This window comes from Peromyscus leucopus, chromosome 6, assembly GCF_004664715.2.
Source record: "Peromyscus leucopus breed LL Stock chromosome 6, UCI_PerLeu_2.1, whole genome shotgun sequence".
Taxonomy (NCBI): Eukaryota; Metazoa; Chordata; class Mammalia; order Rodentia; family Cricetidae; genus Peromyscus; species Peromyscus leucopus.
In genome coordinates, this window is record NC_051068.1 from 2286308 (window position 1) to 2309527 (window position 23220).

General features: G+C 40.4%; 1 protein-coding gene across 3 annotated transcripts in view; it reads left to right on the forward strand.

Annotated features, from left to right (window-relative positions):
- The window catches only part of Tbl1xr1 (TBL1X receptor 1), a 146257-nt gene that overhangs the window by 72342 nt on the left and 50695 nt on the right, over nucleotides 1-23220 (forward strand). The gene's annotated exons all lie outside the window — the stretch shown is intronic.

A 23220-nucleotide genomic window follows, 5' to 3' on the forward strand; every position in this document is an offset into this window, starting at 1 on the left:
CAAGATTTTAAAAAAAGTGATGCAAATATGATCTTTTGTGAAATGAACTACATTTTGTGAATAGATTTTTATTGTTATTGTTGAAATTTTAATATTGTTAGTAATAGTTCATTTATTTTTGTCCATCATTTTGGTGAGTTTTAGGGGAATTTTGCTAATCCTGATGTTCCTAGTTAATATGCAGTTAAATATATAAGATAGTACATTTTTATTTAGTTGATAACTTTAGGGAGAGACATCTTTACCACTTTAGAAAGGTTAGAAGTGTTTCATTTTGGATTATAAATCTCAGTTGTCATGTAATAATGACTACACTTCTGAATGTACCAGGGCTCTCTGACTTTTGGCAATATTTGGTGACTTTAATAGTAGAGTTATATTAAATTCTTAAGACTTATTCTAATTATAGGCTAAACGATTTCACAAATGAGAATTCAGAATGACTTTTCTCCTGTTTTAATATTGTTTTGTGTTTGGGGATAAGTTACTAGTCGAATGAATGCCTTTCTTGGTCTTTGAACATGCTATTGACTCAGTTTACACCGGACCCTCACTGGACGCAGCTGAACATCTGTCTCTTCTGTGTGTGTCTTCCCCATGGAAACTTTTTCATAGTACATTACCAAACATTGTCATTAAAATGCTTTATCAGACTTCAGACATTAAGTCATGGAACTGTAGAAACTGAGGCTTACAGAGTTGGATGGGAATTGGCAGAGGAAAAAGGGATCAGGAGTTATCAAGAACCAGAATAACTGAGTAGGTGACTAAAAATAGTGCTAACAGGGGGTTCCTTAAGATGCTTGCATGCTGGCTAACAGCAAGAGTTCCCTTACCTTAGGTGTCTTAGCTTAGAATTTTTTTTAATTAAAAAAATTATTCTTTGACAATTTAGTTTGTCTGTATAATGTATTTTGACATACTTTCCATTTCTCTTTTAACCCCCTCCCACTCCCTCTGAAATTTTCCTTCTTTGTTACCCCCCCCCCTTTTTTTTTTTTTAAAGTCTTTTCTTCTTTTTCTCTTTTTGAGACAAGGTATTCCTGTTTAGCTTTGTCTGGCCTAGAACTCAGAGAGATTGGCTTGCCTCTGCCTCTACCTCCTGAGTCCTGGGGTTGAAGGCATGGGCTTAATCATGGTTAATCTTGGTTAGTGAGTGTGGGGCTGTTTGCTGGAGCAGGCACAGCTTACCAGTGGCTGTATTTCTGGAGAGAACCCCCCCCCCCCCCAGCAGCCATTTACCATCCTTCTACCATTTACCAGCCATTCTTGACACCTTCTAAACATTTTCCTCCACATGGTGACCAGAGAACCAGTTTTCTTTCTATATGGCTTCCTGTAGCAAGTGCCCTTACCTTCTGGGCCATATCATCATCCTTCTAGATTCGAAAGAATCAAATTCTCTCCCTTCCTGTCCTCCCCTGCCTTCTGCTCCCTGGGTCGTGAGCTTTTGCTTTGAGAAAACCTGCTTGTTTTATTTGAAGCTTTCATTTAAGACTAGTTAGTTTTCTGGTTGTTGGAGTCCTAATTTGTGCCAGTAAACTGCTATCTTCTAAGGCCTTCTCCCCCTGGAGTTTGCCATTATGTAGACTAGACTGTATTACTGCTTTTGTGTTTGAAACAACTCATAGACTGTGTTTTAAATTGGATCATTTCAAACATTTGCTAATTTTGCTGAAAATCTCCAAAAGGGTTTTTATGTCATCACAAACTATAAACTTATGATTAGTTGTATATGTAGTGCTAGAGAGCCAGAGGCCAAGGCTACAGAGGGCATCCAGTCTTTCAGAACCCTGAAGCCATTGTACATACATCAGCGTGTCATGTGTTTAGAGATGGTTCAGAATGTGGTTTTCTCAGGAACTTCAAATGCTGTAGCTGTTATGCTGACCATGTGCATAGAACACAGTAGTCTCCTACTCACATTCTGACTTGCTCATTTTATTACCTATGTCAGCCATGATCTGAAAATAGTAAATAAAAAATTTGAGAAATAAACTGTCTTAGGTTTTTCTCCCTGCTCCCAAAAACTTATAGCCATATCATAATGTTAAAAAAATGCATTCAATCCAAAAACGTCCCCACAGTCTATTGCTGAAGCCTGATCCTAATTAGTTTAACAATAAAAAACCCGGAGTCAGATATCGAGGGTGAAAGCTGAAAGATCAGAGAAGCAGAGCAGAGACCACTTAGAGACTTCTTACCTCTATGAAATCTTAGACTGAATGAGGGCTATCCTGTCTCTATGAATCCTCAGACTGACTAGGGGAGATCCTGTCTCCACCCGCCTTCTATTCCTGTCTCCATCTCCCCTGTGCTGGGATCAAAGGCGTACACCACCACGCCTGGCCATGTTTCTTTCACTTTTAGACTGGATCAATCTCACATAGCCCAGGGTAGCCTTGAACTCCTGATCTTCCTGCTTCCTCCTCCCAAGTGCTGGTATTAAAAGTGTGTACCACCATGGCCTGGTCTCTAATGGTTAACTAGTGGCTAGCTCTACCCTCTGATCTCCAGGTAAGCTTTATTTGTCAGAACACAAAATATCATACAACATATTACAGTCTTAAGCTTGTTTTAAAGTCCAAAGTCTCTTCTAAGACTCATGGCAGTCTCTTAACTATAATCTTCCTGTAAAAATCACAATGTAAAAGCAGATCACATACTTTCAACATGTAATGGCACAGGATATACATTACCATTTCAAAGCATAGGCAAGGAGCATTTTTGAGGAACTACTGGACCAAAGCAAGACCAAAAACCAGCTGGGCAGACTCCAAACTGTATCTCCATGTCTGATGTCCAAACGGACTTCAGATCTCCAACTCTGTTCCCCTTTGTCTGTACCATACTTCTTTCTCTTGGGCTGGCACTACTCCTTGTTGGCAACTTTCCTCAGCAGGCATCCTATAACTCTGGCATTTCTAACATCTTGAGGTCTCCAAGGCAATCCAGGCTTCAACTTCACAGCTTCACAGGATGGCCTATCTACTACGCCTCCATTCAGGGATAACCCACACATGCCTGGCCTCAGGGGCTTTATTCTATAACTTGTTTCTTTTATTCTTAACTCTAAAGCCAGAACCATGTGTCCAAAGCTGCCAAGTTCTGCTGCGTACTGGGTCTGGAACATGGCCCCCTTGGTCAGGTATATCTTCACCAGCTTTCTGTTTTTTGCCACCTAAGTTTGGCTGTCCTGAAGACCAAGCTGGCCTCAGACTCAGATCCTCCAGCCTCTTTAAGGCATGCACTACCATACCCAGCTTTAAGCTTTTCTTTAGTTCCTTTTCACAGATTGGGAATTTAGCTGGGTGGGATATTGCCCCAGGTTACCAATCTCTTTATTCCATCTCTTAATCTGTTTATCTTATTGAACACAGGATTTAGCTGCATTCCACTTCCTGGTGCTCTTTTTTTCCTTAAAGTTTACATTTTGTAATTTACCCTGCTCAGCTTGCTCTTTTTTATTATAAATCTTCATTAGAGTTACCACTAAAAAGCACACAACAGAGTCTATACTAGGCTGTTTTGAGATTTCTTCTGCCAACAGAATTAATCCAAAAATTTTCACTTTAGTCTTAGGCAGACTCTTCAGACAAGGACAAAAGGCAGTCACTTTCTTCATCACAAGAATAATCTCTAGGCAACAGAAACCTCTTGAGTGAGTCCCCCACAGTTCATCAAATCACAGCACGATTGCTTTCCTAACCCATAGTACCAAAGTCCATATGGTCAGGCCTATCACAGCAACACCCTGGTTCCTGGTAACAACTTTTGTCTGAGTTAGGTTTTTGTTACTGTGAAGAAACACTATGACCACAGCAACTTTTATAAGGAAAACATTTAATTGAGGTGGGTCTCATTTACAGTTTCAGAGGTTCAGTCCATTATCATCATGTTGGGAGCATGGTGACATGCAGGCAGATGTGTTGCTGGACAAATAGCTGAGAGTCCTATATCTTACAGGCAGCAGGAAGTGGACTGTCACATTAAAGGAAGCTTGAGCAAAAGACCTCAAAGCCCATAGCCATAGTGACACACTTCCTCCATCCAGACCTCACCTTCTAATAGTGCCACTCTCTTTGGAGGCCATTTGCAAGCCACCACTTAAACTTTTACTGAATTTTCAGCTGCACACTGCTCTGAATATTGGTTAAGCTTGATTGTCCTGCCCTAGACTTGGAGCCTCCCTCCCTCCCTCCCTCCCTCCCTCCCTCCCTCCCTCCCTCCCTCCCTGTATAATATTAATGGGACCAGCCTTAATATTATACATCCCAGGGGCTCAGGAGAGAGAACTACTAACGGCGAGGACTATTATCAGGAAATATAATCTCAGCACACCGAGTTCTATAGTCCACTTGCTTTAATTCCTCTGGCATAACATCCTTTATACACAGCTTCAGTTCTGTTCTCATGTCTAGCGCCTTTCTTGCCTGATTTCTCTCTATATTTATCTACTGTCCCCTCTAGGTTCTATCTTAATTCCTTCATCTAGTTCTGTCCCTTCTAGGTTCTCATCTATCTAGTTCTTTCCCTTATCAGCTTCTGTCCTGTTTCCTTCTCTCTCATCTGGCTCTTCCTCATCTTGTTCTTCCCCATCTGGCTCTTCTTCATCTTCCATCTCGTTCCTCTAGTCCTCTCTTTTAGCTCTTCAATCTAGTTCTTCCCCATCTCAGTTCGTTCCTCTCAAGTTCTTACCCATCTAGTACTTCCATTCTCTTCTCTTCTTCTCTGTCCTCTCCTGCCCTGGGAGTTCTGGTATATATACACTTACAAGCAGTATTTCCTTAGCAGTGCAAAGCCAGGCTTCCAGGGTCAAATGGAGGGGTGATAAGAATAGGCTTAATTGCCACATCCGCCAGGCCTTCTCAAACAGGTAACCTGGATGCTTAAGTCTGTTCTTAGAGAGTACAGAGGTATCTCTGATAAGGTACTTTCCTCCATCCGGTGATGGACCTGGCCGGATGCTACCAATAATGATAATTACAGGGAGGCTTGAACTGGGAGTTCTGGCTGAGCATAGCTGTTAGCACAGAAGGTTATCTAAATATTCCTAGAAGTGGTTAGGTAAGTAGTTAGAGGTCTATAAAGTTAGTAAGGCTGTAAGAAAGGAGGGGTCTGAGCTAAATTGTGTAAAGCTATTACTTAATGTCTATCTGACCTAGGCGGTGTCCCCTTGTGGAATTTACCTTAAGTCAGGAGACTCGCCTGTGGGTTGTTATCACTGTTAATCCTCGGAAATTGGGTGACCACCTGGGTGATGTCTCCTTTAGTCCTTGAAAGTGGCTAGGGGAGATATCTGATTCCAGAGAAAGCCTTTCCTGAGGCTGTTCTCCAAATGCCTGGAATGTGTATGTCTAGAGAGTGATCAGTCCACACTGTTAGCCTTTCTTAGGGAAAAGTCAACTGGGAAATCTATGAAGGCACACATGATTTTCATAATAGAATACAGCTGATATATAACATGCCAAGTAACACCAAAAACTCCTTGGGATTTGGCTTCCTCTGGAGGAATTCCCTGATTCCTCCAGGTAGTGACTTTGCCATAACCAGCTGAGTTCTTATGATATTCCTGCGGCCCGCAGCACTCCCTCCCTCCCTCCCTCCCTCCCTCCCTCCTCCCAAGATCCACAGTTTTTCCTGCCCACTTGTCACTTAGACATCAGGATGCATGTGTGCAAGTAATAGTTTCTTTGTTTATCAGGATGCATGTGTGCAAGTAATAGTTTCTTTGTTTTTACTTAATAATACCCACAAAGAAGGGCTAAGGCCTTCCACTGGCTAAAGGGGCTCACTTAAACTTTGTGGCCACATAGCAGGAGCTGTAAGGAAGGCTCAGTGTATAGAGGACATGTGCAAACAGTATAAGGAAGAGATTGCTATTTCCATCTTCCACCACATGCACACTGTCGACTGCTGGAAGCTTGTGGGGATTGTGTTAGAATTCTGCCCTCGCTCCAGCTGCATGACTGCGCAGTGTAGTTCAGGAGTTAAGCAGAGGGCCTTGCTTCTTACCTGGTGACTATGTGTGCTCTGCATGGTGACGCAATCAGCGCATGCGTCCTGTAGCTCTGTAAGCCTCCCTGCCCATGTTCATGTGAACCCTTAAAGAGCTGTGATTCAGACACCACCCTCTCTCTCTCTCCCCCCATCATCTTTCTCTCTCTTGTACCCCCACCTTACCCACTTCCCCCTTAAAAAGCTCTGATACTGATGCTGGGTTCTGTTGTGACCGAGACCTTTCTGTGTGGTAACCAGCGCTGCCTATCATTCTTACAGATTGGTGATCCCTTGGCTACCCTCCCTGTGCCTCAGCTCTTAAAATGTACTTCACATGACCAGGACTGACAGTACTTTTCTGTGCAAGTTTGTTTTATATTCTTTCTGGAATTCTCATCAAGTTATTAGGACTCATTGGCCAATAGGTTATATGATTATTTTACTTTTTTAAAAGGAGTTTCAAACATGAATTAGAGAAAAAGGTCATAGTTCCCTTTCCTACCCATGGCCTTTGGTACAGATCTTCCCTCTGACTACTTGTTCTCTGCTGTGCCCTGCCCCCTGATTGTTGTGGTCATTAACACATCAGGCATAGTCCTGAATATTTCAATATTAGAAGTTAAGGACTACTGTAGAATCAGTAACATTCTTCTGCCTTAAACTGGCATTGATTTCTTTTGGTGTGAGAAGGAATGTAAGTATACTGTATATTTATTCTTGAAACCACATCAACAGGTACTGTCTTCATCATTGTTAATGCAAGTGTCAGCAGTGGCTGATTGTTCATAACAGTCCACGTAAGCCTGTAGCTCCTTCACTCCTTTTTCTCTGGACTTCGGTACTTCAGGCCTCTGGAAGCAGCGTCCTAACAACACTTGTCCCTTTCTGGTTGTCCTCTTCAGTTTCCGTATGTGGTGTCTTGAAGTCCGTCTGTGCTGTAGCCGAGAGCACTGTTTTCCTCTTCTTTTTCTTTTCTTTTTGGAGATGATCTCATTTAGCTCTGGCAGGGCTGGTGTTTGCTATGCAGACCAGGCAAGCCTCGAACTCACTGAGATCCATCTGCCTGCCTCTGTGTCCTGAGTTCTGGTATTAAAGGCATGCATCACCATGCCTGGGTTATTTCCTCCTTTTCAAAGGTCGAATAACACCGTTTTATGCACAGAATGTATTTCCTTTCTCTGCTTTATTGCTGTGCTTTGTGGACATTTGGATTGCTTCTGTTTTGTTTTTTTCCTTGGTAGAGTTATCTGAGATCCTGATTTCAGATTTTAAGTTATTTTTGGAATTTGGGAGCAGGCCTTTGGATCATGTAGGTATTTTTGTTTGACTTTTTTGAGAATTTCTTATTGTGCTCCAGGTGCTAGTTGTCTAATAGGTGTGAGATGTTGACGATTTCTAATAGCCATTTGTTGCTGGAGAGCTTCTCTTCAGGTTCCACCAAGCACTGCAGTCCCACATTCCACGTATAAAATAATCACTCAGACGCTTATATTATTATAAACTGTATGGCCATGGCAGGCTTCTTGCTAACTGTTTTTATATCTTAAATTAACCCATTTTTATAAATCTATACCTTGCTACGTGGCTGGTGGCTTACCGGCGTCTTTACATGTTCCTTGTCCTGGCAGTGGCTGCAGTGTCTCTCCCTCCTTCTTCCTGTTTCCCCAATTCTTCTCTCTCCTTGTCCTACCTATACTTCCTGTCTGGTCACTGGCCATCAGTGTTTTATTTATATAGAGCGATATCCACAGCAGCCATTGAAGTTTCTTGGACTTGTCTTAAGTTTGTTTTCATAGGACAGCAACAAGAGGCCTAGGTGCTGTGTAGGTCTGCTTAGTCCCTGTCTGTCCATCAGTAAAGTCTCCCTGACTCTGTGTTTTGCTAATTGTATCTCTTTAGGGAAATGTTAATTTTTTTCTCTTGTATTTTCTGCAAATCAGCAGCTAGTTTTAAGGGTTTAATCTAATTTTGCTGTCACCTCTCATTATCTGGAAGGCTAGGGAAGCAGAATTACCTGTAAACTTTACTAGTACATTCTGGAAGAAGCATCTAATAGTTGAGGATAATCATTGGTGATCATGGTCTAGACTCCAAATTTATTATTCTGTGAGTGTGCACAAACAATGTTCTAGTCCACAGTGTTTCTATAAAGAAAACCTCTCCCAGGCACTCAGTGTCCTAGGCTTGTACAGGAAAGACATACACAAGGTTGGGTTCTTTCCTCTCTTCACTGGTTTTCAAATACTGGGTTGTTTTCCATATTGCTAGAAGGTAGGGTTTATCGAAGTGCTATTGTGAGCTCGTAGATTTGAACATTTGACATATTTATTGCTTTGTGGTTTTATTCTTGTTGATGTGAGATATTCTTGACAAAGGAGCCTTTTCAAGTTGACTTTCCCGTCTTTGAAGTGGCTGTAGTAGGCATTGATGGAGCGTCTCAACAAGATATTCATAACATTGCCTTTCGTCCCATTTCCCAAGTCATCACTGTTTCTAAGAAGTCCTGTTGTTTTAAGGACAAAACTGTACTGAGACCACAGTATTCGGCTCTTTGGCTTATGATTTGTGTTGATTCTGGATAAGGAGAAGCAATCCATATGTGTGGATGGTATTTCTGATACAAATTTAGCTTTTTTTAAAATACAAATCCTCTGCCAGTGTTTTCAGGATAAAAACTGTTAATGCTTTTTACATAAACTTGATTATTTTTTGTACGATGCATGTAATACATGTAGTAAATTATAAAGTATTTAAAAATAAACCATTAGGGAAAAATTCGCCGATATGTTACATATTAGTAATCATATTAATTATAGCTAATGTTAACTATATAGTTGCTATGTTGATTACTTATGAATAATATAACATAATTATTGCTAACAACCATATTAATTTTTATCCAGTATTTTAATTATATTTAATAGTGGATAATAAAATAACTAATAAAATGACATGTAATTAAATATATTAAACATAGAATTTGGTTCTTTGAGATAGTGTGTGTGTGTGTGTGTGTGTGTGTGTGTGTGTGTGTGTGTGTAGTCCAGGCTGCCCTTCGTTTCAGTTTTCTTACACTGAGGTCACAGTGTGCCACTGTGGCCCTCCTGGCCCTGTCAGCTGGGCCAGCACTCCTCTGTGTTTATTTTTCTCTTCCCCCAATACCCTACTGGTTTGCCATTATGTTTAGTGTGTGTTTTGAAATTGTTTGTGTGTGAGGGTAGGTGTCTCATTCTGAGGCTCATGTTGGTAGCCTTGATCTCACTTTGTCACCAACCTGACTTGACAGTCACTGATGAATAGCTTCCTGGATTTCTGAGTGCTGGGATGACAGATGTGATGCCCATATTTTGTTAAAGTTATTTAGGCAAACCTTGTGTGAGCCCCATGCCCTGACTTGGCATTTGGTTGACTATGTTTGCTTTACTTCTAGTATATAGAAATTATTTTTTTTATTTTTTTAAATTAAGCATGGATACCAATTCATGGTGTGTTATATTGTCTTTTCCTTTCCCTGTTAGTGTTTAAAAAAAGAAAACAAACAACATAAAGTATACACTTTGTCTAGTTTTAAAAATGTAGGTATATGGGCTAACGAGGTAGATAGTTAAGCGAGTAACAACCCTTGCTGCTCTTCTAGAGGACTTGGGTTCAGTTCCCAGTATCCACAAGGTGACTCACAACAGTCCCAGGGGAATCTCACAACCTCTTCTCGCCTCCTTGGATACTGGGCATACACTTGGCACACAGACTACCCATACACATAAGTAAATAAACTTTTAAGTGTGTGTGTGTGTGTGTGTGTGTGTGTGTGTGTGTGTGTGTACACGTACAATGGGTATTTTGGAGTGCATCTTTTAATCAGATGAGACTGTCACTGTGCTTCTGATTGGCATCTCTGCCAGATGTCAAGAAGACTGCACATCTTTTTCTCTAAGTGTTCCAAGAGCAATCCTTTGTTCACAGATAAGTTTGTGAACCATTCTGCAGTCATCCCACAACATAAAAATCTAATTTCATTTAACAAAACTCCTACAAGCAGAACCATGAGAGTGGCTCTGTTAGGTTTGATTCCTGTAGAACCGGACTTAATCAAAGCCATTTATTTTCAAATACACCCAGAAAGTTGTGGTGGGCAGGTATAGATGAGCTAGAAAGGAAAGTATGTTAATACTGGGTGTCTTTTGAAGAGTAGTGTTGGGAAGGTATATCAGCCCATCCTTTGTTGATGTGAAGGCAGGCTGTGAGGAAGGCAGGCCAGTTCTGCTCAGCATTTCCTGACTGAAGTGTGGCAGAGAAAACCCCTGCTGCTGCCAATGCTCCCTCATGCTTTTTGCTGAGTGCCCAGCTACTCAGCAAAGTTGGATGATGTGTCCAGGTTCTGCACACCAGCAATTGATCATCCTAAAGAGCAACCTAGGTAAGACCTCAAGGAGTTTGTTTGTGTCTGTGTCTTTTTCTTTGTTTCTTCCTTCTGCCTTGTTCTCTAGTAAGACTCCAGCACCATGGTGAATAAGAATAGAGAGAATAGGGTCCCTGTCTCGGTCCAAATTTTAGAGGAAACAGTTTTTTCTCTCATAGTATAATTGGCTATTGGTTTGTTGCATATAATCTTTGTTATGTTGAGGTGTGTTCCTTCTGCTTCTGGACTTTTTATTATGGAGGGCGCTGCCCTTAAATCCCCTTGCTGAGTTCTGTGTATGTTGAAACAACCTTGCATCTCTAGTATAAAATCAACTTGGTCATCGTGTGTGATCTTAATGTATCTTGAATTTGATTTGTAAGAATTTTATGAGAGTTTGTACGTATGTGTTCTTTGGGGAAATTGTTGCTAGTTTGCTCTCTTTGTGTCCTTATCCAGTGTGGGTATTGATGTAATGCTGTAGGAAAATGAGTTTGAGGAATCTACATGGTAGAGAGAAGAGAACTACTCCAAGTGTCTGAACTTCATATTTGAGATGTGACAACCTCTTCTTTCCTCAAAAAAAAATAAGTGTAAAAAAATTAAAAGCTTGGTAGAATTTGCCAGTGAATCCATTGGAATGTGGACTTTTCTTTGTTGAGAAGCTTTTAAAATATTGCTTAAGTAGCACTGATGTCAAGCTGCTTTTATCTTTTTAATTCTGGTAGGTCATTCCATGGCCTAGGAATATATCATTCTATGTAGATTTTTTTTAAAGAGTAAATTTTTTACAGAATTCCTAAGTGACTGACTTACTAAATTGAAGTCTGTAGTAACCTCTTTTCACTGCTAACTTTATTAATTTGAGTCTTCTCTTTTTTCTTCTGGCCAGTTAGGGTAGGGTTTGTTATTCTGACTTATTTTTTCAAAGAACTAACTGACATGACTCTGTGCACTGTTATTTTTAGTCTCAGGTTCACTAATTTCTGCCTTGATCTTGTATCATCTTTTACCATCTGTTGCTTTTGCATTTGGATTCTCTTGTTTTCCCAGGGTATTGGGGTGCATTATTCGATTATTTGTGATCTTTCTTTTGTTTGCTTATTTTGTTTTTTAATGTAAGCACTCAGAGCTATTGCCTTAGCTGTACCCCAAATGTCCTGGCTTATGGGTGTCTAGGAACTTTTCTCTTTGCTGAGGTTTTCATTGGTCATCTAAAGATGTATATTGTTCAGTCTCCATGTATTTCTGTCATTGCTTCAGCATTTTAGCAGTTGATTTCTAATTTTATTGCATGTTGATCTGGTGGATAAGAGAGGTTATTTTGATTCTTTGGCATTTGGTAGTACTTGGTTTGTGGCCTGAAATGTGGTCAATTTTAGGAGTTTTCCTTGGCTGTTCAGGAGAATGTGTTTTGTTTCTGTTGGATGCACTCTGCAGTAGGTGGTAATTGTGCCCACTTTGTGCTATAGTTTAGCTACTGGTTTTCTTTGCTGGTTTTCAGTTGGTTTTCCCCATTTACAATAAATTAAGGGTATATAATCCCCCCACTGTTATATAAGGACCTATCTGACCTTTTCTGTTCATTGCTGTTTTTATTATGAGATTGGGAGCTTAACGTTTGGTGGATGTGCATTTACAGTTGTTACATCTTGATGAACTGTTCCCTTTATTAAGCACGAATGACCTTCATTCTCTCTGGCTACTTTTGGATGAACCAGCTTTATCAGTTGTCAGAGTAGCTATGTAGCCTGTTTTCAGTTTCTTCTCTTCATAGATTGTTCCCATCCCTTGGCTCGTAGTCTCTGAGTGTCGTTAGCTATATGTCATGTTTCTTGAAGAAAAGAAGGTTAACTCTAGTTAATTCAGCCAGTCTGTCTCACTTTTGGTTAGTTGAAGTCATGCTTTTGTTTTAAGTTTTTGGAGACAGGGTTTCATGTTATCCAGGTTTAGCCTCAAGCTCACTATGCAGCAGATATTGGCCTTGAATTCCTGATCCTCCTGCCTCTCTGCCTTTCCACCATATCGGGAGTCTAAAAGGAAGGACTTGAGTTTTGTTTCTGTTTTTGTCTTGGTAGTGGTGGTGTTAGAGACAGTCTTCACTGTCATCCTGCCTGGCCTCTTCCTCCTGGGCACTGAGGTTAAAGTCGTGCACCTGTACTTGTTAGTACATCTGTTTTAAAGCATCATGTCTGCTATTTATCAGCTATTTAAAAGACTGTGAGTTCTAGTCACATATTAGAGGTGGATATTTATTTCAAAACTAGATTTTTCTTTATCTTCATGTCATGTGACAGCACATACACCACTGTTACTGCCACCTTCCTAAGTTAGGCAGATGGCTACCCCATTGAAGCTTGTTGATACCCTCCTACTCTATAGACTTGCTCTGTTGCTGGCCGTGGGGTCAGCAGCAGTTGTACACTTGATAATGAGTAGTCACTATATGTGATGGAGAGACAAAATGCACACTGTGTTGACAACCTAATTTATTTTAGTTTTAATTGCTTCTTTTAGTTTTTGAGATTATAATTATATTATTTCTTTCCTTCCTTTTCTTCCCTCCTCCAAACCCTAAAATGTACTCCTCTTACTGTGTTTCACATTCATGGCTCCTTTTTTCATTAATTGTTGCAAGTGTGTGTGTGTGTGTGTGTGTGTGTGTGTGTGTGTGTGTGTATTCCTAAACACATAAATGCAACCTGCTTATTAGTCTGTTACTTGTGTGGATGTTTTCAGGGCTGGCCATTGGTATTAGATAACCAGTTGGTGTGCTTTCCCCATGGGAAAGACTCTTTTCTCCCACTGAGCATTCCTTAGTTGCTTGTAGGTTTTTGTGTATAATTGAGGCCTCCTGGACTTTGTCCTGGCGACTTTAGCATGTCCATTGCTGTAGTCCTTGTTCAGCTCATGTTTAGGTAGTCGTGTTGGTAAGACTTTATGGGTGTAGCTTTTGACATTCCTAAGAAAACACCATGTCAGCAAACTCCGTTCTGTTCCTCTTGCTCCCCTCCTCCCTCCAAAGATATTCGAGTCTTAGGTCCAGTTGTATTGCAGATATATCAGTTGGAACTGGGCTTTCACAACTCTGCATTTTGATTGGTTGTGATTTTCTGTAATGATCTCCATGCGTTACAAAGAAAAGTTTCCTTCATGAGGGGTGGAGACTGTACTTATCAGCCTGTATAAGAATAAATTTGTTGTTAGGGATTATGCTGGTTTTATAAAATGGCAGACAACCTTGTTTTTATTTTTGTTTTTGTTTTTTTTTTTTAAGAAAATACTTACTTTCAAAATTCTAAGTAACTTAAAGACCTGGAAATGTGGTGTGTTCCTTCATGGACTCCTGAGCATGGTTTGCACCATGCTCTATGTATACTAAGTTTTCCTGCATGAACACACCCATAATAAAGTTTAATTTATGAATTATGTCCAAAAGGATCTTGATTAATGACAATAATGATGAAACTAGAACAACCATAGCTACAATATAATAAAAATAATTTAAAACTTCCACTAAATGTTTTTTGGTCAAACTTCCACTAAATGTTTTTTGGTCATTGTTGGCTCTGAGTAAAAGAAGTACAGACAGGGAAATACGGGTGGGGGTGGTCTTCTGTGTAAGATGATGACATCAAGGACATATGTTTGAAACAAATTCTACTTTTAAAATTTTTCATGTGGCTTCAAGAGCACATTGAACTTACATAAGTGGTTTCATTATGGCTTACCTTTTTTTTTTTTTTTTTTTGAGTGGTAGTTTTCCAAGTCTTGTCAGGCAGAGAGAGCTACATGAGCATGATCTAGCAACCCCTTTCCAACTGTGAAACCATAAACAGCACCAACCAACATGCCCCAGTACTGGTGTGAGGAGAGGGGACAATCCTCCTGGTTTGGATTGTATTACAGAGCAGAGGTGGTTCTTCGTTTTCAATTTGATTTTATTATTTATACCTACTGGGTTTCAGGAAGGCATTTTCATGTATATAAGGTATTTTGATATCTTCCATTACCTTCTTTCAGACCCCTCCTGTTTCCTCTGCCACCTTTCTTCTACCTGACTGCCCTCCCTTGTACTTTCATGTCTCCCCTCCCCTCCCCTCCCCTCCCTTCCCCTCCCCTCCCCTCCCCTCCCCTCTCCTCTCTAAATGAGGTAATGACCAAATATATTTAATTAGGGTTTTTATAGAAGCGTGGGTCAGGGGTTATCTGCAGAAGCATGGATGGCTTGACTGGTGGCTGCAAATAAATGGCTCTCCCTCTCGTAGCAACTGTGAACTGCCTGTGCATCCCCAGGGAGGGTGGGGCCTCATCCCAGAATAATGTTTGGAGGTGAGTCACAAAGTTTGCACAAGATTCTTGGTGATCACTGAGTGGGGCTACAGGGTCGGGGATGGGAGTACCAGAGGGGACAGTATGTGTGGGAGAGGTCTCCAAATCTGCACTACTGTAGTTACTACTAACTATAAGAGTTAAAAGAATATTATTTCAGAAAAGTTTCTTTTAAAACTGTTTTCTTGCTTTTTAAATGTAACTTAACTTATTTTTAATGTTAAAAATTTTTAAACATTAAAATCTTTAAAACATTTTTTTCCCCTTACTCTGTTGTAATTTCTTACTTAGGAAGATCTGTTATTCTCTTTGCTTGTCTTCTGCACATTATTGTGATGTTTTTCCTTTAGCCTGGAAATTTCCATTTGGCTCTTTACTGTTCATGCCTTTGGGCTGACTACTTCCTGCCTAGGGCTTCTCTGATAAATTCTGTGACATCTTCTCAGGCTTAGCATCTGTCACCAATGTCTCTTGCTCCCTTTTGTTTGTATGTTGAGTAGTGTGGAGTCCCATTATCTCTGGACAGTGTTAATTTAAATTTTGTTTTTAATTTCAAAAATTACAATAGGTAATAAAGATGCTTAGGCTTAGACTCTGGACCCAGTCCTAGCTGCTAGCAGTGAGTCATGTCTCACCAGTCTTTGGAGCCTCCTGGCTTTGTTGGTCCTCTGAGGTATTATTAAGTGTTCCTGTGTACATCTTTGGGTGAACTTGTGTTGGTTTATGCAAAGTTACAGGAGCCACATCAGCAAGTCTCTGGTCTGGGTATTTTCTCATACTTTCCAGTTTCTAGTGACAGTACTTCCTGATTTAGTTTGGCCTCTTTTTTCCCCCCTTAGTAAGGAATAGGTTTGAGGCAGGGGTTTTGCTATGTAGTCCAGGCTAGACTGAGGTGGAACTCCTCTGCAGCCCAGGCTGGGCTCAGATTTGCAGTAATCCTCTTGCCTCAGCCTCCTAGATATTGGAGTTGCAGGTATGTGCCAGCAGGCCCTGTGTCTTGGCTTTTAAAATCGAATGTAACTTAATCAAAATATTTAGAGTAGAAAATGTAGAGGTATGTCGTTTGTGGTACCACTATGTGTGTTTTACAGATAGCAGAAGGTTTTAACGGAAAGTGAGTAGTGGCTCCTACATAGAAGACCTCCCCACAAGGGCAACTGCAGTTTCTGGACAACCATCAGAAAATGAACACTGAGTACCTGTGGGGCAAACCCAAACTAGCAGGAGCTAGAGCAAGTAGACCTTTGGCCAGGAACAGGCTCTTGTTGGCAGAGGAGGTGGGAAGGTGTTGAGAATTTATAAACTGTATGGAGTCATACATGAGGAAGGAGGAGGGGCTGGTTACCAGACTGCTCTGAGCTCTGGTGATGTAGCTCTTCCAGAACACAGTGCTGTATCCTTACAATGGAGCACTGAGCGACAGAAGGACCAGAATGTCAGTTTGACCACTAGGATTCATCTTAAAGCTTCATTTTGAGAGTGGGCTTGCACATGGCTATCTTGTTTTTGGTAATAAATACAAGGAAATGTTAGTCTATTAAGTAGCTTTATGAGCATTTTTTATTTATATGTCTTATGATTTTCATAAAATGTTAAAGTCTAATTAGGGGAAGGTGTCTAATTCAGGTTCCTCTTAGTGATTGTTCTATTCAGTCATCATAGTTGGGATCAATTTACTAATAGTTCAGATGATTCATTGGTAACACTCTTCTTCCTGTGCTCTTAGCTCTGAACTACTTGGGAGATAGAAAAATACAGAATTAAATAACAATAGAAGTGAGAAGACAGAACACACTTGCTTAAGTGTGTGCTTAGTTATTCCTTTTTATCTGACTTTAATTTTTTCAAGAATCAAGGGGAGCTGGTCACTTGCAGTCTGAGAATATTACGTGGCAAATTGCAGAAATATACATTTTGCAGGTTTTACGTTGTTTGAAATCTTGGACTGTCTTATCTACCAAGAGAGTGAAATATCTCTGTCCTTGTATCCAAACTGTATATGACGCCCACCAACTTGGCTATTGCTGGACCATAGTGTCATGTTGACATTTTTAATCTTTTACTGTACTTTTCTTATAAATTAAATTATTGTATAAGACAGAAGTAAAGTGTATGTATGGTGTGCAACCATCTACTCTTTCAGGTCAACTAGGAATTGTAGACTCCTTAGTAGGTAAGGGTGCTGCTTGTTGTACTTCAGAGTGACAATAAAAAGATGGAAACTTTGTATGAAGCACACACTGGGATTGGATGGGTACCCACATGCATGCAGTAGTTAGGATCATATGTGAACAGGTTTTTTAAATGCTTTTCATTTTCTGTTTACTGTCTCACTTGATCAAATTATCACTTATAAATAGTTTAAGACAGTTTTTTTTTTTTCAAGAAGGATGTGCTGTATGAATTTTTATGCTGAAATTATCAAAGTTGAGTTAACAAGATTTTATTTAAACATAGTCTACATTTTAGGGAGTCAGCAGAGAGAGTCAGTGTGTAAAGTGTTTACTGTACCAGTATGAGGGTGTAGGTTTGGATTCCAGAAGCCACACAAAGCTGGTCACAGGTACACACCTGTAACTCAGTATGAGGTGATGGAGACTGGCAAGATCTTGGGTCTCATTGGCCAACCATTCCAGTCAGATGGTTGTGCTTTCAGGCTTAGTGATAAGCTCTGCCTTTAAAAGTAACCTGGAGAACAATTAAGGAAGACTTCAACCTTTGACCCCTGTCTGTCACTTGCATGCCCATATATGTGTACACACACATGAATGCATACATGTTACACAAAAGTCGGCATTTTAGATATAAGTTTAAATGTGCTAATGCAAATAGTCACAGTTTGTTTGGATTTGTGTGGTTATTCTTTCTCTTAGGAAAGCTATCATGATAGAATGGTATAATATATATGTATACATATAAATATATATAGTGTGTGAATGATAATGAAAGGTCAAATATTACTATCTTCTATAAAGACGAAAAACTTTTGATAAAGTTCAAAAACTACTATTATTATCAAATATTACTATTAAAATAGTTTGTAATTGATGAGATTTGCTTCCCATTAGTTCCATCACCTCTTGTTTCTATTAAGTTTTTCCTTTCCTAGTTCTGAAACACATGTTCCCAGTGAAACAGAGACTAAGGAATTTTCTTAAGGTAAATGATGTTGCTGGATATTTAATCACACTGTGTGAAAATGTGTTGCTGTTTTACATCACCCATCTAAGGTATCTTCTAATTGGTTTAATAAAGAGCCGAGCAGCCAATAGCTAAGCAGGAGAGGATAGGCAGGACTCTGGGAGTAATCTGGGGTGTGGGAGATTTGCCAGCCAGACTCTGAGGAAGTTGTTGGACATATTTTACTGAAGAGAGGAAATAAGCCATGTGGCAGAAAGTAGAGTTAATATAAATGGGTTATTTAAGTTTTAAGAGCTAGTTGGGAACAAGTCTAAGTTAAGGCCAAGCTGTCAAAATTAATAAGTGTTTTGTCATTATTCAGGAGCTGGTAATCCAAAGAAAGTCCTGTTACATTTGGTGCTCCACGTCGGGCGTCAGATGTTTTTCATCAGCTTAGTGGCTGCACCTGAATCTACTGATGTTTTGTCTGTGGCCCCAAGGCCTCAAAGTCAGTGTCCATTGCTCAGGTGGTGGCCTGGTGGGATTTCTGGTCCTGCCAGCACTGGCTCTGTGGCTGCTGCCAAATGTAGCTTTTAACTAAATCCCTACTGTTCTATTTACCAATAAAGACTCAGGAATCAGATGTTGGGGTGAAAACCATGCTAGCTCAGAGAAGCTGAGAGGCAACCAGCTGACCTTCCTTTTTGCCTTCCAGACGTCCCAAACCAAAAAGGTTGCCAAAACTCCAAGTCCCTCTCTATTCTTTTCTTGCATCTCTTTATCCAACTCCCTGGCTCCTCTGTACTCTTATAGCTAATTCCTGTCAACTAGTTGCTGGCTCCGCTTCCTGACCCAAAGTTGATTTTATTAACACAGTCTCAGCTTTCATAGTGTGATCAAATACAGCGCAACAAAACGACATGAAATTATCTAAGAACCTTAAAAAAACCAAAGGTGTTCCCATGTGGCCCAGAGTATCCTCAGAATTGCTATATAACCAAGGCTGGTCCTGAACGTTTGCTCTTACACTCATCTCCAAAGCGTGAGCACCATGTCCAACTAACTACTTTTTGTCCTTTTGTCTTTCTCCCCAAATATATGGCAATAAATTACAGCGCATCCTTTCTATCTGTTGTAGCTGCTAGAGCAGAGGCTGCATTGTGCTCGGCTCCAACTGTTTGTTTTGTTCTGACAAACTGTATCTATGCCAAGTGTTTGGTCTTTAGACATTAGAAGTAGATTAACAATGTGTGTTTCACTCCTGCAGAGAGGTAAGGGGTTGGGATTGTAGTTGAGTGGCAGAGCACCTGCCTAGCATGGATGGGACCTTGGATTCCCCGTCATCTCCCTCAAGTAGGAAGTTTATCCAGGAGCAATCAAATGGGAGTACCAGTTTACACATCACCTAGCTACTTCTGTACCAAAATGTGTTTGTCTGCTGGTCTCTGTATGGGTGACTTCTTCCAGGGTATTCGTCATCTTTAGTGTGTACAGGAGCTGCCTTACACTTTACAGGGTCAGCATTGCTCATAATATCCAGTCTGTTCATTTTTATCATTAAATGTCTTGGGCTGGGAAGATGACTCAATGGAGAGCCTGAGTTTGGATCCCTAGAACAGCATGCACATCCCATTGCTCCTTAGTGAATGGAGGTGGAGATGATCCCCTGGGCGCTCATGAGCCACTTAGTCTGGCATGTGCAGCAGTGAACAAGAAAGAGCTCGTGTCTTAGGAAGGTGTAAGGAGGGACTGCTACCTGAGGTCGCCTGCACTCTTAGGTATATCATGCATTGCCAAGGTAAAGTATTCTGATGACTAAGAAATTAATTGTATGTATGCCAAGTTATTTTAGAAACATTTAAAGTAATTTGCATTAAAATGAGCAAAAATCCCCATTCTTTAAACAAAATTTGATTAGCATCTCTTAATTGTGGGGTTTTTTGTTTTTGTTTTTTTGTTTGTTTGTTTGTTTGTTTGTTTGTTTGGTTTTTTTGGTTTTGAGACAGGGTTTCTCTATGTAGCTTTGCACCTTTCCTGGAACTCACTCTGTAGCCCAGGCTGGCCTCGAACTCACAGAGATCCGCCTGCCTCTGCCTCCCGAGTGCTGGGATTAAACGCATGCGCCACCAACGCCCGGCTGTTAATTGTTTTAAAATAACTGGTTTGGTCATACTGTGCCATAGCCCCAGCCTGGCCTCTTTGTAAGCAGTCCCTTGCTAACAAGTTTTCTGTGCACTAAATGCTTGATTCTGTCTATGTCTCTAGAAGATGTCCTAAGTAAAGTGTGATAGATTCCTTCTACAAGGTCACGTCTGTTAGTCCTCACACCTCTGGAGTTTCACGTTCATCAGTGTGAGCAACAAGAAAGGCAGCTGGCTCATCTTCACTTTAGACCATCGTTGAGTTTGTCAGATCCTGGACTCTGAGCTGGATGTAAGCAGTCAGTTACATTTAGGAAACAGGAGGTGGAAAACCACTAGTGCTGGAGCAGCCTCAGATCCTTGAGGTCTTTTGTCCTCAGAAGTATAATTTCTTTGACTGAAAAAAAAATGAGCACAGAGGTTATGTACATCACATGCGCCATCCCTCCTGCTACAGCTTGATGTATGAGTCGACTGGGTAACGTTACACACAGGGTGAGCTGTGAGTTTTTAAACAGATTAACTTTTAAAAATTAAATGAGCACACAATGTGTTTTCTTCTTCACTTATCAGCTGCCTTTCACCATTTTCAACTTGTTTTTCAGTATTAACCAACTAACTATATCGGCTAACCTCCTTACAGACTTGGTTACTGGCTAAGGATGTAATGTTCAATGGTACAGCACCAGCCTAGAATAGATGGGGTCCAAAGCTGGCCCCCTGCACCACCCCACTGCACACTACCCACAAAGCTTTAGTTTTGTTTACTTTGAAAGTTGAATTTTGTCACTATGGCTTCTTAGATTTGATTATTGTTTTTAAGGGAAAGCTTTCAGTAAGGCAGTTGCTTATCTTTAGCTCCCGTGGTCTGATCAGGCACTGTAGCTATGACAGGAAATATTGACACAGTCATGAACTTAACTTCATAAATTGAATTAAAAACAGATACAAGAGTTTGGCCAAGATCTGAGAAGAGATAAGAAAGCAGTTTGTATGAGCGAAATACTAAAAGCCAAGAATTATCAGCCAAAAACATAGTATACTTGGCAACAGAATAGCCTGTGGTCACGGGGAAGAGGGTGTGTTTATGTTGCAAGATGCTTTTTTCCCCCTCCTATGTTGATGCTCACTTGGTCTCAGGTTGGCTCATATTACCAGTTTGGGGTAACTTGATTGCTTTCTGATTTGATAGATACTACAGTGTCACGTGGTTTTTCAGGTCACTGAAAAGCTATTTCAAGTTGAATGAAAACTATACTACTTGTGTATGAAAGGGAGTGTTTCTAGGGAGTTTATCAGTGAATATACTTAGTAGCATCTGTGTGTGTGTGGTGGGGTTTGCAGGGACAGGTTTATTGGGTTATGAAGATCAAGAAGTCTGACTTGCCATCTGCAAGAGGCAGAACATGAATGAGCACTCCAGAGCCTCAGAGTCCGGCAGATAATGTGTGTGTAGGTGGAGGCCTAAGTAAGGCAAGAGAGCCTAGAGAGCTGGTGCAAACCTGCAGTTGGCCAGAGGGCAGGGGAGCAGTTTCAGAGCTCTAAAGGCCTAGGTTGAAGGAGGAGTGTCAAGAAGGAGAAAGCCAGAGCCTTCTATGTGTTTGCTCTGGATTGAGTGGCAGATGAAGGTGGATCATACTTAGTCCGTAATTCCTAGGGTAACTGTGCCTCAATTGATGCTTAGATCCTCTGATAATGGCCTGTTCTGTAAACTGCCATATTTGAATTTCCATCCATGTTTCTTTTGAAGCTTCCTAAGTATCATCATCAGACCAGTATTTTATGGAATCTCTTGCATAATGTGAAGATTTTAAATCCTTATTTTATTATTCTTTAATTATTTTCTTAGATGCCTCAGCCTGGGATTACAGCCATCTACTATTAGCGCCCAGCTCTGTACCCATTGTTTGTTTACTGCTGCTGTTTTAAAGCAGGGTCTCATGTCATTCACTCTTAAGCTCACTGTGTAACTAATGATACTGAAATCTACTTATCAAGTTCTGGTATCAGTTGTGTCCCCCCCCCATCTGTTTTTGTGTCACTGAAATAGCCATTGTGTCAACCTTTACATTTTGTTGTATATTGAGGCATTGATGCTTAACAGTGAATACATTAATTTTTTGAATGGGATCCCACATCACAGGGGCCCACAGAGCTTTACATGACATATTTATAAATACATTAAAGTTTTGACATTTATTACTTATCTTCATACACTAGTGTTTTGTAAAACTTAATCTGTGTACAGCTTAACAGTTGAGATTGAGATAAAGTGAGTAAAACCAAACATCTAGAAATATGTCGCTGCAGTTTTCTTGGCAAGAGGCCTAAGGAAAGAATAGGTGCAGACATTGTTTTATTTTGATGAAGGCAAATTAAATCATGCAAATACATTTGTGTATTATCCTGCTCTAGAGTACAACCCCTTTGACAAACCTCCGTCTCCAAAAATATTTACATTATGATCATAACAGTGGTAAAATTACAGTTATGCAGTAGTAAAGGAGGTAATTTAATGGTTGGGGTCACCACAGCATGAAGAACTGTATTAAAGGTTTGTCGTGTTAAGAAGGTTGAGAACCACTGCTCTACAGCATGAGGGTTGTAAAGCAGGGGCTGCTGGATATTGGTCCATTTACTGCCGTTAGGTTTCTTTATGAAGGACCAGGTGTATCCCCCTTTCCAGCTGAACTCAGACCAGAAAAGCTAGGTGTGCCATGTTAGATAAGCACAGACTGCGTTTTAAAATGCTTCCAATTCAACATGTCTGTCTGAAAAGGATATGTGTTAGAAGGTGAGTTAAAAACAATGTTGAAGCCAGGTGGTAGCGCATGCCTTTAATCCCAGCACTTGGGAGGCAGAGGCAGGCGGATCTCTGTGAGTTCGAGGTAAGCCTGGGCTACCAAGTGAGTCCCAGGAAAGGCGCAAAGCTACACAGAGAAACCCTGTCTCAAAAACGAAACAAAACAAAACAAAACAAAAAACAAAAACAAAAAACCATGTTGATTCATAAAGTGTGAGTGTAAGGTGTGTAGGCTGCACTCTATCTACTTTACAAGTGAAACGGGCAGTAAGGTTAAAGTGACTGCTTAATGTTAAAAGCTCTGGAAAAGAAACATCAATTTCCTAGTTAGTTTTCAGAACTACTTTTTTGAAGACTGATACAGTGATGCATTGGGACACAGAGGAAAGTATTGTTTGTCATTAGGTATGATATTTGAACAATTA